Genomic DNA, 17855 nt, shown 5'->3' with positions numbered 1-17855 from the left:
CGTCCTCTGGTTGTTACCTCCGCCTGTCCGACAGCTCTTCTCCTTTCCCCGTCGGAGGCTAGCTCTCCGGAGCTCCGGCAGTGGTCTCTGCCACGGCCACTCCCCCCGGCGGTCACGTGCTTCAAATCCTGTCCGCCTGAAGCACATCTCTTTGCCACCGCCGCTCCACATCTCTGGGATCCTAAACTGACCCCGGAATCTGTCATTATGGGCACTTACACTGAGCTAGTCTGTAAGTACCGTGCGGAGTGCATGACATTCTTATTTTGACAATGATAAAAGGAAAAAATGGATGACCGAATTTGTGGAGTAATTTCTCCTGAGCATGCCGATACCCCATATGAAGGAGAAAACCACTGTTTGAGTGCACAGCAGAGCTTGGAAGGGAAGGAGCACCATTTGACTTTTTGAATGTAAAATTTGCTGGAACAATTGGTGGATGCCATGTCGCGTTTTGAGAGCCCCTTATGTGCCAAAACAATGAAAATCCCCCATAACTGACAACATTTTGGAAACTAGACCCCTCAGGAAACTGATGTAGATGTGTGGTGAGCACATTGAACCCTCAGGTGCTTCGCAAAGTTTATAACGTAGAGCTGTAAAAATAAAACAAACTCAAATTTTCCCCACAAATATATCTTTAGCACAAAATATTGCATTTTCATAAGGGTAACAGAAAAAATTACACCTTACAACTTGTTGTGCAATTTCTCCTGAGTACGTCGATACTCAACATGAGTGAGAAAGCTAATGTTTGGGTGCACAGCAGGGCTTGGAAGGGAAGGAGCGTCATTTGACTTTTTGAATTTAAAATTTCCTAGAATCATTTAGCGGACGTCATATCCCATTTGGAGAGCCCCTGATGTGCCTAAACAGTGGAAACGCCCCACAAGTGACCCCATTTTGGAAGCTAGATCCTTCAAGTAATGTATTTTGATGTGTGATGAGCACCTTGAACCCCCAGGTGCTTCAGAGAAGTTTATCACATTGAGCCGTGAAAATAATAAAATCACATTTTCCTAACAAAAATTGTATTTTAGCCTCAAACTTTGCAGATACCCCATCTGTGGGAGATTACTATTTTTGATGCACAGTGCAAAGCTCAGAAGGGAAGAAGCGCCATATTGGAGTTCAGATTTTGCTGGAATGGTTTGAGGGTGCCATGTTACATTGGCAGAGCCCCGGAGGTGCCAGAACAACAGAAACGCTCTATATGTGAACTCATTTTACAAACTACATTCCTCAATGAATTCATCTAGGGGTGCAGTGATCATATTGACACCACATGTTCCTCACGGAATTTTATAGCATTGAGCAGTGAAGAATAAATTATATTTTTACCACTAAAATGTTGTTTTAGCCCAAAGTTTTTAATTTTTCTAAGGGCCAATAGGATTTTTTTTTTTTTTTACAACAAACTGAGGTCCATTTTTTCCTGAGTGCGCCAATACCCTAGATGTAATCAGGAAATATTTTTAAGGCACAGTGCAAAGCTCAGAAGGCAAGGAGCGCCGGATTGTACTGATATGGTGTGCCATGACCCATGGGAAGAGCCCATTAGGTGCCAGAACAGCAGAACCTCCCATAAGTGATGCCATTTTACAAACTAAACCTCTTAATGAATTCATCTAGGGGTGCAATAATCATTTTGACACGACGGGTGTGTCACAGAATTGTATACCATTGGGCAGTATAGAAAAAATAACTACATTTTTTCCACCAAAATTTGGGTTTAGCCCCGATTTTACATTTTCACACAAGAAGTGGGTAAAAATGGCACCAAAATTTGTCCCACAATTTCTATAGAATGTGGCCATACCCCATATGTGGCTGTATAGTACTACTTATCCATACGGAAAGACTCGGGAGGAATGAAGCGCTATTTACCTCCTGGAGTGCAGATTTTCCTAGATGTTTGCAGACTCCATATACAGAGCCCCTAAGTGCCAGAAGAGCAGAATCCTCGCTCAAGTGACCCCATTTTGGAAACTATACCCCTTGGGGAATTTATCTACAGGCATATAGTGCTGCTTTTGACTCCATGGGTATTTTCCAGAAACAAGCAGCAATGAATGTTGCCGGGTGAAAATTGCAAACTGCTGTTGTAGTGACCAGTACACTGTAGTGACCAGAACGTTGTAGTCACCAGTACGTTATGCCCAGCCTGTGCTTCTGGAGGCATGCAACTGTAAGTTAGATGGGCTCTCACCACTTCAGAAATGCCAAACACTGACGCAAATGTGGTTTAGGTACACTGTGGGGCTCAGAAGGGAGGGAGGCATTTGGATTTGAGAGCGGAGAATTTGCTGAATTTGTTTTGGCGGGAGAGGAGCCATTTCGCTTTTCCAGAGCCTATGCACTACCAGTAATTTGGAAGCCCCCTATTTTTCTGTTAACAGATGACAGACCTGAGTGTTTTTTGTGGATTGAGTTGAAGCTTTACAGTAATTGACAAAAAACTATCGTATATCAAACTGTATTGGGCTAGTAAGTAGAATAATCATATAAAACTCAAAGAAATTTATTAAAATATCTAAAATGCCACCAACCTGTGGCTACACCTAAAAAAACAAAATACAAAAACACACCGTGTAAAATAAGTGTAGGGGAACAAGACAATCCCTAGATAATAGCTGTACTGATGGCTGCCTATCAGCGGGGATTGGCGCCCTAGGGGGAACGTTGTGGCGCCCTCGCTCAACGATGGCTTGCCCTAGGGTCCCTGGATAGCCTTAGTAGATCCACTGGGTCCCTCTACCCACACAATCGGGAATAAACTAAAGGAACCCCTTGACAGCTAGACAAATAACACACCTACAAATAGGGAAGCCTATACCCCAACACTGTGAATATAAAAACCAATGAGAACATGTGGTGGGCTCATGACGGGTGTATATGATCTCCAATATGCACCTAGACGATCTTGCAAAGAACCAGAGATTTTGATACTGATATCTGTTATGCAAGGGTACCAATATAGTGGGTCACAAACAGCATGATACCTGCTGAAAATAAATCACAAAATAGACAAGCTGCCTGATATACACATTTTCCATATATTCATGAATCCATATGCCGCAAACACAGCATCAAGACCCCTGTTAACAGTGCCCTATGATATGTAAAGAGCTGTATAAATGGTACTCATCGTCATGTGCCACACCGTCAGCCCACTGCCATGAATCGCCTCAACGCGTTTCGTCCCTCTGGCTCATCAGGAGGCCCAATAAAGACGTCATGTGTCTCGATAGTATAAGATGAGGGTCACCTTTTTCATCTTCACAGTGTTGGGGTATAGGCTTCCCTATTTGTAGGTGTGTTATTTGTCTAGCTGTCAAGGGGTTCCTTTAGTTTATTCCCGATTGTGTGGGTAGAGGGACCCAGTGGATCTACTAGGGCTATCCAGGGACCCTAGGGCAAGCCATCGTTGAGCGGGGGCGCCACAACGTTCCCCCTAGGGCGCCAACCCCCGCTGATAGGCAGCCATCACTACAGCTATTATGTAGGGATTGTCTTGTTCCCCTACACTTATTTTGCACGGTGTGTTTTTTTTGTGTTTTGTTTTTTTAGGTGTAGCTACAGGTTGGTGGCATTTTAGATATTCTAATAAATTTCTTTGGGTTTTATATGATTATTTTACTTTACAGTAATTGGGAACATTTTACATAACGTTTTGGATCACACTTATCCGGCGCTCTATGCGGACCACTTACTTTTGGAGTTTCAATATGAATCTCTGAGTGACGTGATTCAGATGAAACCCCCTGGGTATCCATTCACTTTAATGTGGCAGTAGTTTCTCTGTACTCTGTCTGGCCTCTGTTCAGCAGTGTCCTTTTCAGACGTGCACAAAACTGTGGGCAACGGCACTTTTATGCAATCCCCAAAAGAGGGACACCGCCGGATCACAGGTCAGACGGCGTCCACAGTGCCTTCATCTGCCTCATTATAGGGAATCTTCCACCAGAGGTTCTGTCTAAATCATGTATTTCAGAGATTTACACGGAATCAGCTGACACCCGGTGGCGATCATCCGCACACCACCAGCGTGTGCAGACGTGAATAAATTGTTTTTCTTTTTCAATTTTTTCCTCTCTGTTGCAGAGATATCGTGTTGTAGTTTAGAATCTAATTTCCACTATAACAAAATTGTCTCTAGAGGCAATTACTTTTTTCCCCCTGCATGACATTGACCAAAAATAAGTAGGAGGCATCATGTAGGGAAAAAAAAATGTAACTGCGCCTAGTTATGGTCAAAACCGCATTTCACTGAGTTATTTATTTTTAGAGTAGCATTGATTCCATGGTGCTGTACATGAGAAAGGGTTACATACAAAACACAAATGGAAATTGCAGTCAACCAAAACTAACAATGGTACTGAAAGGAGAGGACCCTGCCCTTGTGGGCTTACAGTCTGCAGGATAATGGAGAAGGAGACAGTAAGTTAGAGGATGCGGCAGCCCCGAAGGCGGTGAGGTGGTAGAGAGGTCACTGCAGACTGTAAGCTTTCAGGAAGAGATCCTAATCCGATACCAATATTGAAAAATTCGCCCAACTCAAATAATGACTTCAGTTTTATCTACATTAAGTTTTAGGAAATGTGATGAGAAGAAGGAGGATATGACTGATAAACACTCTGGAATTCTGGAGAGGTGATGTTTGGGCCAGGGAGTTAGACCTGAGGGTCATTATAGGTGGCACTGCAAGCCATGGAACTTTGAGTTGTCCCATGCCAAAGGTATACATGGAGAAGAGTAGGGATCTTAGGACAGAGCCATGAGAGACACCAACAGAGAGGGCAGGATGAAAAGGCAGTATGGGAGTGGGAGACGCTCAATGTGCAATTAAAAAACTGTGAGGAGATCCATGGGAGGACAAGGTCTTTGAATCCAAGGGAAGAGATGATCTGTAGTTGAAGAGAGTGGTCGACTGTGTTGAAGGCAGAATACAGGTCTGCATTTACATAATAATAATCTTTACTTTTATATAGCGCTAACATATTCCGCAGCGCTTTACAGTTTGCACACATTATCATCACTGTCCCCGATTGGGCTCACAATCTAGAATTCCTATCAGTATGTCTTTGGAATGTGGGAGGAAACCGGAGTACCCGGAGGAAACCTACGCAAACACGGAGAGAACATACAAACTCTTTGCAGATGTTGTCCTGGGTGGGATTAAAACCCAGGACCCCAGCGCTGCAAGGCTGTAGTGCTAACCACTGCGCCACCGTGCTGCCCATACAGCTCTGCTCTCAGCTATTTCACTTCCAGCATTTACTGTGACTGCAAGTAGGGAAGAGAAGTAAAGCAGAGCTGTGTCAGTACAAACACTTCATTCAGCATTCATTTCAAGGCAGACAGTGTGGAAGGAGAGAAGTAGATTAGAGATGGTAGCGCAGTGTGAGGGAGCAGAGTTGGGCGTCGTTCCAAACAACTTTTGCAGCTCTCCTCTCACAGCGCTGTCAGCTCTGCTCTACAACCCCTTACCCCACATTAACTATGATGAAATGAGAGATGCAAAAACTTTTTGCAGTAACACAGCTCAACACTAGTAATTAGTTTCTACATAAAATTCTCCTGTTCATGTATTATGAACTTTGTTTAGAGAGCATTATGTGTCTAAACCTGGATTTCAGTAGGAAAAGGGAACAAAAGTGCACAAGACCATCGGGTGATACCCTTTTGGATGCAAAGGAAAGTAAAATGAAGGTGCTCACCTTCACGTGTTGTGTGCAGACAACTATGAACACCTGCAAATATCAGCTGCTGCTGCTGCCTTGTGGCTAGTTTGTTTAAAGGCATTTTCCAGTGTTTAAAAATAATGGCATTCCTTTAAAATTTTATCAATATTAGAATGGTGGAGGTTCAATTTGGCACGTCTTTCAATCATACTCTTCATTGTTTACATCCGATGCAAATTAGTTTGTACCTGCCTGCAACAAATTTTTTGTACCTGCCTGCAACAAATTTTTTTTAAAGCTGTTCAAGTGATATTGCATTGAAACGAATGGAACAACAATGTATATCTTGAAGATTCACTAAAAATGAATATGATCCAGGCAAGTACAAACCAGCCTTAAGCCGATGTAAACTTTAAAGAGGATGGGGTACCTACAGGATCTTCTAGCAATAGAAAATCCATGACATTTTGATGGCACTCAATTTAAAGGGACTCTGTCACCTGAATTTGGAGAGAACAATTTTCAGCCATAGGGGTGGGGTTTTTAGGTAATTAATTTCACCCTTTCCTTACCCGCTGGCTGCATGCTGGCTGCAATATTGGATTGAAGTTCATTCTCTGTCCTCCGTAGTACATGCCTGCACAAGGCAATCTTGCCTTGTGGGAAAATGGCCACCGGAGGTGGTGCATAAGCAGATTGAGATCTCATCCCGAGATCCGAGATCTCAATCTGCGCATGCGCCGCCTCCGGTAGCAATTTTCTCGGAGGCCAGATTAATTCCCCAGGAGCAGACCGAGATCTCAGCAACAAGATCTCGACTCAAAATCTCGAGAGACGAGATCTAAATCTGCGCATGTGCCGCCTCCGGCGGCCATTTTCCCAGAGGCCACAGCATTGAGGCAAAGAAGGGGGAGCTCCAGGCATTCACAAAATGTCGCCTGAGCCTCCTGCACTACCAACGATCCTGCCGCACCAGGCTGGGAGCAAGATCATCACCCTGCAGCATCGACCACCGGAAGAATCGCCCAACTCCTGCTGCAACCACCATAACTGTAAGTACATTCCGACTACAAGACGCACCCCTGCTTTCCCCCAAAAAAATTTTGGGAAAAAAAGTGTGTCTTATAGTCTGAAAAATAGGGTATATCTTTCTTTGAAACACTCCAGGCTTCAGAGGAAATACGGCATGAGGAACCAGCCAAAGACCATAGGGAGAGACAAGATGTAGTCCGGTCACAACCCTGAATGGGGGTTCCTTGCACTGCAAGACGTGATTAACCTGTCCATCCCATGTGTGTACTTAGCAAAAGGAACTGTCAATCACCTGAAGCGGCACTAGGAAAAACCGGGCAAGGGTGGCGTCGGACTATTCTAGTCTCTAGCTGGGGACTTCTTTGCCCTAAAAACTCCCGGGTTGCATTGGCAAAATGTTTTAGGGTCATTTATCATCTCTACTGTGAAGGGCCTTCTAATCAACCTTTCCGCATTTGGGTCAAGCTAAGCGGAAAGTATAGCCCTGTACACTTTAGAATTCATCTGGAGGCTTCTATCTACTGTCACATCAATGGAAGCCATGCATGCCCATGTCATCACACTGTCAACCACAATGTTTTACACAGTATTTGGTGGGCTTTGTATCATGAGCGGTTCAAAGCCTTCTCCATACTTCCTTCCACCCATCATTCAGGTACAGGTTGATCTTAGTTTCAACTATCCAAAGAAGGCTTTTCCAGAACTGGGTGGACTTCTTTAGAATTTTTTTGGTAAATTTTATTTTTAAGGCTGACTGTACAATGTAGTGAACCCTGTGCATTTGCTCTAATTAAGTCTTCTCTTTATGGTAGACTTAGATACTAAAACACCTACTTCCTGCAGAGTGTTCTTCACTAGTAGTTGTTGTAAAAGGGTTTTTCACCATCATGCAATGGATTCTGCCATCATCCACCACTGTTTTCTTCTCTGGAATTCCAGCCTTTCTTCTATTCCCGTCCTCACCAAGTGAGCTTTTTTTTTCAAAATATACTAAACTGTTCATTTGGCCTCGCCTAACATTACTGCGATCATTCTGATGTATTTCTTATTTTTTCAGCGTAATGACGGTTTGTTTCTCTTCCATCGACAGATCCTGTGACAGCATAATGTGGGTTCACAACAACAGCTTCCAAATGCAAATGCCACACCTTGAATCACCTCCTGACTTTTTACCTGCTTAACTGATGATGTATTAACAAGTGATTAGCCCATGCAGCGCATTAAAGAGCTTTTGAGATAATTGCCCAATTACTTTTGGTCCCTAGAAAATTACAGATACATATTAAACCACTATAATTCCTAAACTCCTACTCCAATTACAATGTGAATACCCTCACATGAAAGCTGAGAGTCTGCACTTTAAGCCCTTTCGATTTTATATAATTATATTTTGGACATGTTTTGGAAAACCGTTAAACGCCAAAACTTTTGTCACTGTACAAATATTTGTGGACTTTACTGCACTTTCCTATTCTGTTGAACCTGCGCCATCTGTCTATGCTGCATAACATCTACTTTTCCAGACTTTGTGGGATCTCCTCATCAGGTGAAACATCAGTAATTTATAGGCAAAATGGTCATTGATGACTTTTAATGCTATCTGGTGTCACCGCTGAGTGAATAGAACAGTTTACACTTTGATGGTATATTTCATTACTTGGTGATTTCTTCTCAATGGAGTAAATGCTCTTTAATGTGAGGGAAGGGGGTGAATAAATAATACAAAGAAAGGAAAAGATAATACTTACACAATCTTCTGGTCACAGGTGAAAACAGACTAAATGGGTAAAAAAAACTATTCTGCATGGTGTGTATGTACCGGGTTGGAGACTACGCCACGTGCAGGTAATTACACAGTTTTGCACAGGGCAGGAGACATCGCCATGGGCGGCAAATTGATTTATCAATGCTTTATATGTAAGGACATTTGCATTTTCTGTTTCATAACCGACTGTCAAAGAGTTATCTCAAATCATTCAGAAGCTGAAATGCCAAAACTTTAGATACTGTTGCCATGTACTGTTACTGTCAAAGGCATGAAAGTGACAGCAGAGAGCAGCCTATATTTTTTTACTTCAGCATGGTAATTATACTGCATCCCACATTTGGGAACTTACTAGACACCCACTTCAGAGTGAAGCTCGGAAAGCAATGTTCTCAGGAAAGTAAGAAAAAGAATTAAAAAGAACCCAAATAGAATGTGAAGTGTTCAGACAGAATGGTAATAAATGTGATAATAGCCTCCTGCGTGTTCTGTAATTACATGGCAGTAAACATGAACTCGGCACAGCACACTGCTAAAGTCAGATAGCACAATAATAATAGTAACGTCACCACCACGGCTCAAAATACCGCACCGATAGGAGTGCACTGATGAATGACGCAGCCATCAAGTCTGTTCATTCTAAATATAACTATATTTTATCAGTATGAAGAGATTTACATTATTGCGAGGCAATGAGTTAGACCAATGTCACAGGAACCCATCATCGTGACCATCAACTGGGTTGCTTATCTACAATCAGCTTTCTAATTTGGGCACCAGTATACACTGCTCAAAAAAATAAAGGGAACACTTAAACAACAGAATATAACTCCAAGTAAATCAAGCTTCTGTGAAATCAACTGTCCACTTAGGAAGCAACACTGTTTGACAATCAATTCCACATGCTGTTGTGCAAATGGAATAGACAACAGATGGAAATTATTGGCAATTATCAAGACACTCAATAAAGGAGTGGCTCTGCAGGTGGGTACCACAGGCCACATCTCAGTACCAATGCTTTCTGGCTGATGTTTTGGTCACTTTTGAATGTTGGTTGTGCTTTCACGCTAGTGGTAGCATGAGACGGACTCTACAACCTACACAATTGGCTCAGGTAGTGCAGCTCATGCAGGATGGCACATCAATGCGAGCTATGGCATGAAGGTTTGCTGTATCTGTCAACGTAATGTCCACAGGCTGGAGGTGCTATCAGGAGACAGGCCAGTACACTAGGAGACTTGGAGGGGGCTGTACGAGGGCAACAACCCAGCAGCAGGACCGCTACTTTTGCCTTTGTGCAAGGAGGAACAGGAGGAGCACTGCCAGAGCCCGGCAAAATGACATCCAGCAGGCCACAAATGTGCATGTGTCTGCACAAACCGACTCCATGAGGATGGTCTGAGTGCCCAATGTCCACAGATGGGGGTTGTGCTCATGCATGCTGCATGAGAAAATAATCACAGATCTGAGCTGCCTCATAGTATAACACTGTGCTAAGTGATCTCTCATAAAACATATCGAACAATACAAATACTGAGAATTACACCCAATATTCAGGACAGAAGTTGTACTATGCATATACAGTGGGGGAAAGAAGTATTTGATCCCTTGCTGATTTTGTAAGCTTGCCCGCTGACAAAGACATGAACAGTCTATAATTTTAAATTTTAAGATTGAGAGATAGAATATCAAAAATAAAATCCAGAAAATCACATTGTATAAATTATATAAATGTATTTGCATTTTGCAGTGAGAAATAAGTATTTGATCCCCTACCAACCATTAAGAGTTCTGGCTCCACAAAGACCAGTTAGACACTCCTAATCAACTCACTACCTGCATTCAAGACAGCTTTCTTAAGGTAGCGTTACACTAAGCTAGGAGACGTCAAACACCGGCAACAGCTGAACGATGCAGGTGCGATCCAGTGACGTACTTATCGTTCTCGTTGGTTGTTAGCTCCATGAAAAAACATTGCAGGCATCGTTCCTTTTGATGTCAAACATGACGAATCACGCCGACCTGAGGACCAAATAAAGTTCCGGACTTCTAGCTACGACCAGCGATGTCACAGCGGGATCCTGATCGCTGCTGCGTGTCTAACACAACGAGATCGCTATCCAGGATGCTGCAACGTCACGGATCGCTGTCGTTCTCGTTCTACAGTTGCTCAGTGTGAAGGTACCTTTATATAGTCATCTTTATAAAAGACTCCTGTCCACAGACTCAGTCAGACTCTAACCTCTACAACATGGGCAAGACCAAAGAGCTTTATAGGACAGGTTTTCTTCTGATGACTCATCCATGAAGGCCATATTTGTGCAGGTGTTGCTGAACTGTGGAACAATGCACCACAACGCCAGAGTCTGCTAAATCTTTCTGAAAGACTTGTCTCTCCAGCAAACCTTTGAACAGCTCTCACTGAAATTTTGCTTAGTCTAGTCTTACAGACATTATCTTGACCTCCACTGTTCCGGTTAACTGCCATTTCTTAATTACATTTTGAAATGAGGAAAGGGCAACTTGAAATAGCTTTGCTATCTTACAGCCTTCCCCTGCTTTGTGGGACGCCACCATTTTTATTTTCAAAGTGGTAGGCAGCTGCTTAGAAGAAGCCATAGTTGCTGTTTTCGACACAAGGTTAGAGGAGGCTTGGTTTTTATAAAGCTGGGAGATTTGCATCACCTGGCCTTCCTAACAAAGGGCCGTCGACAGAGATTTAAAACTATACAAAAATCAAAATGTGTCTGTTTCAAATCTTTTGGCCACAACTATAAATACAGGTTAACATGCCCATTCACTGCCGAGTGCCTCAGGGTTCTTGCCCTTGCCAGTTCACAGCTGGGTACTGGTTTCCACTGAGATACCTATAAGCCAGGCAATGCTCTCTGGGTAAAAAGCTATGCAAAACAGCTCTCCTCTAACCACCTACTGACACTTTAGACCAGGAGTGGGGAACATCAGGCCCAAGGGCCGTTTACGGCGCTCAATGACCTTTTATCCGGCCCCGGAGCAAATACCCGGGAACCACAGTGCTTGGGCTGGCAGCTGTATTTTTTATGGCTGCCGTCCCATTAATTTCTTCTTGCTCTGTAAGCACATGTGTGCAATGCTCACTACTGAACGCTGAGATGTGTGCAATGAAAGATTACATCTGGACACCAGTGACAGCTTCAGGATGTACTGTACTTTATGGGAGGAGTTAGTGCACGATTTGTACGGCCCCTGATATCTAAATGGCCCTTGGCAAAAAAAAAAAAAAAGATTCCCCACCCCTGCTTTAGACCTTCATTTAAAGCCTCTCACCCAATCAATCAAGTAACCTGCTCTGCACTGACAAGAGGCAAAAACCTTAAAGGGACACTGTCACCTGAATTTGGAGGGAACAATCTTCAGATTGCCTTGCGCAGGCGTGTACTATGGAGGACAGAGAATGAACTTCAATCCAATATTGCAGCCAGCATGCCGCCAGCAGGTAAGGAAGGGGTGAATCAAACACCCAAAAACCCCGCCTCCATGGCTGAAGATTGTTCCCTCCAAATTCAGGTGACAGTGTCCCTTTAAACAGCTGTCTGCAGATGGACATGTTATCCCTTTTGGCTTGATCCAATATTCTTACCTTTACAAAGCTTGATATATGGTCCATCCTCGACTTTTAGTGAAGCTACCTTCATTAAGTGGAGCTAAAAAGACAACTTTTCTCATTCTGGGGAGAGCGGATTTGGAAATATTTATTGCTGGGAAGGATTGCCTGCCTGGAGCTGTCCTTTAAGAACTTTAATCTTTTTTCTCCCTGCTATTTCTGTACACTTAGCTTGGATGGATAGTAGTGTCATATTGTAGGTTCAGGATGCCATGGATGAACACACCAGGTGCTGTGTTTAGCATTTACATAAGATGACATGAGAGCTTGGGAGCTACCTCACAAGGGCTGCCTCTGCTGCTCTTGGACTTTCTCACTTGTACACACACAAGCCTTCCATTCCAGATACAAAGAATGATGGATGAAATAATCTTTTCAACCAATCAAATGGACTGAGCAGGGACATGGACTATTTTACTACATCTTCTTCGCATTCGGTATTTTACTACAAAAACACTTTTTTATGAAAACAATAAAATAAATTGCTAGATTTTTCAATGAAGAATTATCTTGAAGTCCTCCTTGATATATTGGAAGGGGTGAGATAATCCCATATCAAAACACACTGCTCAAAAGAATAAAGGGAACACTAAAATACCACATCCTAGATATCACTGAATTAAATGTTCCAGTTGCAAATCTTTATTCCAGCAGCGTAGCTACCGAGGGGCAGAGGGTGTGGGTGCCCGGGCCCAGAGCTCTGAGGGGGCCCACCCGGAGGTACGCTACTGTAACTGTATAGCTGCGCGCACCTATACAGTTATCTTGTGCAGCAGAACAGGGAGAATTAATCTCCCTGCTCTGCCACTATGGGGCCCCTCAGCAGGCGGGGGGGCCCGGTGCCAGCAGTGGGCAACCCGCCGTCATCGGAAGATCAGCTGTACCGGTATTTAGCCGATACAGCAGATCACATTGATGGGAGGAGCGCTGCGCTCCTTCTCCCATCATCCCCCTGTCAGTGTCGGCGTCTGATGTCGCCGACACAGACAGTGGGCGCGATGACGTCACTGCCCAACGCCCGCTGTCAGGAGATCAGCGGGAGCAGCGCAGGAACCAGGAAGGAGAGAGGTGAGTATTTATTTATTTTATGGGTGCTGCTGCTGTCAAGGTAAAAATATATATCTTTATACTCTTTGTACTTTTATATATTCTCATGCTGTGAAACAATAAGTTTTCCCCTTTATGCTTGCAAATCCAAATTTAACTGTGTTTAAGATGGCTGCCAGTATTCACCTTTGCCCCAGATTTGCCCTGCTGAAGAAGCAAGTTACACATTCCAGAAGGACAAGTATCATTTCTCTGGAAATGATACTTAAAGCGATGTGGACAAGATGTGGACAAAGGAAGATTCATCAGATGACGTCAGAGCCAACCAGAAGGACTGAATACTAGATACATTGCTTAACCCCTGCCTATCCCCGCCCTCTGCACACCTTCCCCCAATAGATCATGTAATGTTGTGTATCAGGAAATAAAGTTCAGTTGCTGTGACGTTCCCACTACGTGTGGAAGCTCGAGCATGCAATGAGTTTGAACCAGCATTTTGTCTGACTCATTCTTATCCGGTACCAATGCTTTTATTCTGATTTGGAATGACTGGTGGATGAAGGGTATTGTCGTGACGACCCCGACACTGCCTTGTTACAGGGTCTGCCTATGGGGGCTGCCTTATTACAGGGTCTGATTATGGGGGCTGCCTTATTACAGGGTCTGACTATGGGGGCTGCCTTATTACAGGGTCTGACTATGGGGGCTGCCTCATTACAGGGTCTGACTATGGGGGCTGCCTTATTACAGGGTCTGACTGAGGGTGCTGCCTCATTACAGGGTCTGCCTATGGGGATGCTGCCTTATTACAGGGTCTGACTATGGGGGCTGCCTTATTACAGGGTCTGACTATGGGGGTGCTGCCTTATTACAGGGTCTGACTATGGAGTTGCTGCCTTATTACAGGGTCTGACTATGGGGGTGCTGCCTTATTACAGGGTCTGACTATGGGGGCTGCCTTATTACAGGGTCTGACTATGGGGGCTGCCTTATTACAGGGTCTGACTATGGGGGCTGCCTTATTACAGGGTCTGAATATGGGGGCTGCCTCATTGCAGGGTCTGACGATGGGGTTGCTGCCTTATTACAGGGTCTGCCTATAGGGGGGCTGCCTTATTACAGGGTCTGACTATGGGGGCTGCCTTATTACAGGTTCTGACTATGGGGGCTGCCTCATTACAGGGTCTGACTGTGGGAGCTGTCTTATTGAAGGGTCTGACTATGGGGGTGCTGCCTTATTACAGGGTCTGCCGCCTTATTACAGGGTCTGACTGTGGGGGCTGCCTTATTACAGGGTCTGACTATGGGGGCTGCCTTATTACAGGGTCTGACTATGGGGGTGCTACCTTATTACAGGGTCTGCCTATAGGGGTGCTGCCTTATTACAGGGTCTGCCTATGGGGGTGCTGCCTTATTACAGGGTCTGCCTATGGGGGTGCTGCCTTATTACAGGGTCTGCCTATGGTGGTGCTGCCTTATACTACAGAGTCTGCCTATAGGGCTGCTGCCTTATTACAGGGTCTGCCTATATGGGGGTGCTGCCTTATTACTGTGTCTGCCTATGGGGGCTGCCTTATGCTATACAGTCTTCCTATGGGGAGTGCATTATACTATATTGTGGACTATTTGGTGCATTATGCTACTGTATATGGAGGCCATCTAGGGGGCCATCATACAGTATGGAGATTAGTGTGGGGGTCATTAAACAGTGTTGGAGCCATCAAACAGTTTGGAGGCTACTAAGGAGTCAGTATACTGTGTGGGTGGTACTATACAGTGAGGGGGCATTATACTGTGTATAAGAGAGCATCATACTGTGTATAGGGGAGCTGTAAAGGGGGGAGACTCGGGAAATTATTAAATGTAAAGTGGGCACTTTTTGTTATAGGGGAACTCAGGTACTGTGACCGTCAAAGAGGCACACAGGGCATTATTACTTTCTAGGGGGCAAAATATGGGCACTGTTTTCTAGGGTACTTGCACCCAGTATTACTATATTATAGAGGGGTGCTTTAGAATTTAGAAGAGGTAAGCTATAGGCTGGACCACGGTGAGTCATTGGATGTGGTATATCTCGATTTTTCCAAAGCGTTTGATACCGTGCCGCACAAGAGGTTGGTACACAAAATGAGAATGCTTGGTCTGGGGGAAAATGTGTGTAAATGGGTTAGTAACTGGTATAGTGATAGAAAGCAGAGGGTGGTTATAAATGGTATAGTCTCTAACTGGGTCGCTGTGACCAGTGGGGTACCGCAGGGGTCAGTATTGGGACCTGTTCTCTTCAACATATTCATTAATGATCTGGTAGAAGGTTTACACAGTAAAATATCGATATTTGCAGATGATACAAAACTATGTAAAGCAGTTAATACAAGAGAAGATAGTATTCTGCTACAGATGGATCTGGATAGGTTGGAAACTTGGGCTGAAAGGTGGCAGATGAGGTTTAACAATGATAAATGTAAGGTTATACACATGGGAAGAAGGAATCAATGTCACCATTACACACTGAATGGGAAACCACTGGGTAAATCTGACAGGGAGAAGGACTTGGGGATCCTAGTTAATGATAAACTTACCTGGAGCAGCCAGTGCCAGGCAGCAGCTGCCAAGGCAAACAGGATCATGGGGTGCATTAAAAGAGGTCTGGATACACATGATGAGAGCATTATACTGCCTCTGTACAAATCCCTAGTTAGACCGCACATGGAGTACTGTGTCCAGTTTTGGGCACCGGTGCCCAGGAAGGATATAATGGAACTAGAGAGAGTACAAAGGAGGGCAACAAAATTAATAAAGGGGATGGGAGAACTACAATACCTAGATAGATTAGCAAAATTAGGATTATTTAGTCTAGAAAAAAGACGACTGAGGGGCGATCTAATAACCATGTATAAATATATAAGGGGACAATACAAATATCTCGCTGAGGATTTGTTTATACCAAGGAAGGTGACGGGCACAAGGGGGCATTCTTTGCGTCTGGAGGAGAAAAGGTTTTTCCACCAACATAGAAGAGGATTCTTTACTGTTAGGGCAGCGATAATCTGGAATTGCTTGCCTGAGGAGGTGGTGATGGCGAACTCAGTCGAGGGGTTCAAGAGAGGCCTGGATGTCTTCCTGGAGCAGAACAATATTGTATCATACAATTATTAGGTTCTGTAGAAGAACGTAAATCTGGGGATTTATTATGATGGAATACAGGCTGAACTGGATGGACAAATGTCTTTTTTCGGCCTTACTAACTATGTTACTAACCGCACAGCAGGTGCAGTAATATGTTGCACCTGTGTCTCAGCCTGTCTCACCCTTCATCTTTGGTGCGGGTTTGGCAGTGTGGAAGCCAGATCTGAAATGTCCGCACTGGACCTGATCGGCCTTTACCTGCGCTTGCCTTTCCTGGCACCAAGGGAGTGATTCTGAAAATGCTCCAGGTACAGTTCGCATTTAATGTGGTCCTTTTTTTTTTTATACATTCAGGAAGCCATAATGGCACAACGTAAATAAAATACGAAGATTAGGACTGCCCCATTATGAGATTGCCGTGAAGTGGCGGGGTAGCTCAAATAATTGATCAATTGTTTGCTAAATGTCTCATATTTGAAATACAGTTAGAATTTATGTGCAATTGCACTTCAGTTATTGCGTTCTGACCATAAGCAGTGCTGGCTTCTTCCCTTTTTTTTTTTGCAGTAATATGGACACACATGGCAGCAGCGGCTCAGTATTTGGGTATCAGGTGCAGTAATAGGGACACATACGGCAGCAGCGGCTCAGTATTGGGGTATCAGGTGCAGTAATAGGGACACATACGGCAGCAGCGGCTCAGTATTGGGGTATCAGGTGCAGTAATAGGGACACATGGCAGCAGAGGCTCAGTATTGGGGTATCAGGGGCAGTAATAGGGACACATACGGCAGCAGCGGCTCAGTATTGGGGTATCAGGTGCAGTAATAGGGACACATACGGCAGCAGCGGCTCAGTATTGGGGTATCAGGTGCAGTAATAGGGACACATGGCAGCAGCGGCTCAGTATTGGGGTATCAGGTGCAGTAATAGGGACACATGGCAGCAGAGGCTCAGTATTGGGGTATCAGGGGCAGTAATAGGGACACATACGGCAGCAGAGGCTTAGTATTGGGGTATCAGGGGCAATAATAGGGACACATACGGCAGCAGAGGCTCAGTATTGGGGTATCCAGTGGAGTAATAGGGACACATACGGCAGCAAAGGCTCAGTATTGGGGTATCAGGTGCAGTAATAGGGACACATACGGCAGCAGCGGCTCAGTATTGGGGTATCAGGTGCAGTAATAGGGACACATACGGCAGCAGAGGCTCAGTATTGGGGTATCAGAGGCAGTAATAGGGACACATACGGCAGCAGAGGCTCAGTATTGGGGTATCAGGGGCAGTAATAGGGACACATACGGCAGCAGCGGCTCAGTATTGGGGTATCAGAGGCAGTAATAGGGACACATACGGCAGCAGCGGCTCAGTATTGGGGTATCAGGTGCAGTAATAGGGACACATACGGCAGCAGCGGCTCAGTATTGGGGTATCAGGTGCAGTAATCTGGACACATGGCAGCAGCGGCTCAGTATTGGGGTATCAGGTGCAGTAATAGGGACACATACGGCAGCAGAGGCTCAGTATTGGGGTATCAGGTGCAGTAATAGGGACA

The 17855-nt window shown here is 44.5% G+C and overlaps 1 protein-coding gene and 1 long non-coding RNA gene across 4 annotated transcripts in view; one reads left to right on the top strand and one right to left on the bottom strand.

Annotated features, from left to right (window-relative positions):
• Positions 1–13581, top strand: part of LOC138664380 (uncharacterized) — a 314860-nt gene extending 301279 nt beyond the window's left edge. Inside the window, exon 3 of the long non-coding RNA XR_011318337.1 lies at positions 13340–13581. This is a non-coding gene — a long non-coding RNA (uncharacterized lncRNA). The remainder of the gene's footprint in view (positions 1–13339) is intronic.
• The window catches only part of MSH3 (mutS homolog 3), a 289806-nt gene that overhangs the window by 212012 nt on the left and 59939 nt on the right, over positions 1–17855 (bottom strand). The gene's annotated exons all lie outside the window — the stretch shown is intronic.

The sequence above is a fragment of the Ranitomeya imitator genome, chromosome 1, assembly GCF_032444005.1.
Source record: "Ranitomeya imitator isolate aRanImi1 chromosome 1, aRanImi1.pri, whole genome shotgun sequence".
Classification (NCBI taxonomy): domain Eukaryota; kingdom Metazoa; phylum Chordata; class Amphibia; order Anura; family Dendrobatidae; genus Ranitomeya; species Ranitomeya imitator.
This window is presented reverse-complemented; position numbering and strand designations above follow the sequence as displayed.